Genomic DNA, 2,500 nt, shown 5'->3' with positions numbered 1-2,500 from the left:
GATTTATCTCATCTATTATCGGATCGTTGTCCCCCCCCCCCACACGCGCGCCTTTTGTCTATTGAATCGGAAGATGGGTGTACAATGTATTGAGTTAGGTGTTCCCAGTTCTTATACAAAAATGAATAAATGAATAAATAAATGAATAAATAAATGGAGTTTGTGGGTTTCTATTTATTTCAGTGGTGAGAGAAGCCATTGACAGTATTTCAGATCCCTTGCCAGACAAAAAAAAAAAAAAAATGTAATAAATAATCTAATAAACAGATAAATAAATAAAAAATGAATAAACAAATAAAAAGATCAATAAATAAAAATAGAAAAATAAATAAAAATAAATAAACAAATAAATAGGTCAATCAATAAAAACAGACAAATGAATAAAATACATAAACATACACAGTAAATGAATAGATCAATATAAAGAAAAAATAAATAGATAAATGTATTAATAGATAAATGATAGCAGTATTTGAAATACTTTTCTTAACGAGAATAAAATAAGTAAATAGATAAATAAATTAGTAAAATTACAGTGGTTATAAGGATAATTGCCTGAAAAAGAGAAAGAGAGAGAGGGGAGTAAAGGAAAGGGTAGTGGATAGAGAGAAAAGAGAGAAAGAGAGAGAGAGAGAGAGAGAGAGAGAGAGAGAGAGAGATAGTAATCAAGCGAGAGGGTTGGGGTACTCCAGAAAAAATAAAGATAAAATAAAATAGATATACTGTTTCTGAAAAGATTGAATACTCTCTCCATTTACCGCACGTACAAACATCACCACCACCACCACTACCACCACCATCACCGCCACTACCACCACCATCACCAACACTAACACTTCCAACCACCTCTCACCACTCCTCTACCACAATTACCACCACCTCTACCCCTCTACCACCACCTCCACCACCACCACTACCTCTCTACCACCATCACCACCTCCATGGTCAGAACAAGTGGTATGCAGTGAGGACAGCAAAGTCAACAGAATAAAAAAAATCTGGCTACAGCATTCCAACATGCAAGCAAACAAGCAAGCAGGTGCAAATTTGTCCTACGTCGAGATGGGTTGAGTTAGGTCAAGTCGATCGAGCTGGGTCGAGTGACGTCACGTCCACCTACTCGAAAGGCATGACCTCTCTGAACTCATTACATATATATATATATATATATATATATATATATATATATATATATATATATATATATATATATATATATATATATATATATATAAGCATATACCCAAGCGTTATCATTTCGCTCAGAGGGACCCGAGATCAAAACTTGCGACGGCCGGACCTGATTGTTTGAATTACGTCGCTGTTACTGGCGATTTGTTCTGATATATATATATATATATATATATATATATATATATATATATATATATATGTGTGTGTGTGTGTGTGTGTGTGTGTGTGTGTGTGTGTGTTCATATGCAACATCTCTATAGTCTCGCGTTCGAATCTGTTCACCTATTTTGAGGCCGATAATTCGCCTCAGCAAATTACCGTAGCACACATTGGTGATCTGGAAAAGAAACGAGTTGGACCACTCCTTCCAGACCTTTCATGCACAAAAAGAAAAGCAGTGTCTGGTGAACTATTGTGAATTAATGTAAGAAAAAGTATAATTTATATGTGTTTGGGGGGCGTGCGCACAAACACACACACACACAAAGCGTGCGCTTAATTATAGGTTTCTAATAGAGATATGCATAAATGTAGTACAGTAGTACAATAGTACAACTGTGCAATATTACTACGCGCCCAGGTACACGGTGACTTAAAAAAAAAAAGAAAAAAAAAAGAAAAAGAAGATGATGTAGAGATATTATCAATACCAGAGTGCAATACCAATTTAATGTAAGATACCAATTTATAGTAAGATAATCTGAACACAGATCATCAAATTTATATCACATATAAGGGTTGTTATGATAATAACACATGTGATGTACAAATAAGAATAACAACTTGAGTATACACACACGCACCCAGACACACAAACACACACACACATGATCACTGGGTATGATATGAGGTTTGAACTCTCGCTTAGGAGGGTAACAGCTGTCGATCACGAGACCAACACGTGATCCTGGAGAATGGCGCATCGCTGTATAAGGGTGTGGCATCTGGAAAGCCTTGTGTCATATGACACCTCAATACCTCTCCGTTCTTCTTCCCCTCCTCTTCCCTCCACTTCCCTCCCCCCCCCCGTTCCTCCATCCTTTCCCATACCACAGAAATGGAAGCAACACAAAGACCAGTTCACAGCCTGGATTAGTGAAAGTATAATTGTTAGCGAATGTATTACAATTAAATAAAAATATGTAAGCACGTGTGCTCATATTCAAGAGATTGTGTGTGTGCGTGTATGGGTGTGTGTGTGTGTGTGTGTGTGTGTGTGTGTGTGTGTGTGTGTGTGTGTGTGTGTGTGTGTATGTATGTGTGCGTATCTGTTCAGTCGTACGTTTGCGTATGCACTAGAATTGTC

This window comes from Oratosquilla oratoria, chromosome 4 (genome assembly GCF_046742065.1).
Source record: "Oratosquilla oratoria isolate Oo_2021 chromosome 4, ASM4674206v1, whole genome shotgun sequence".
In the NCBI taxonomy this organism is placed as follows: Eukaryota; Metazoa; Arthropoda; class Malacostraca; order Stomatopoda; family Squillidae; genus Oratosquilla; species Oratosquilla oratoria.
The sequence above is the reverse complement of the archived record's forward strand: the minus strand, read 5'-3'. Positions refer to the sequence as shown.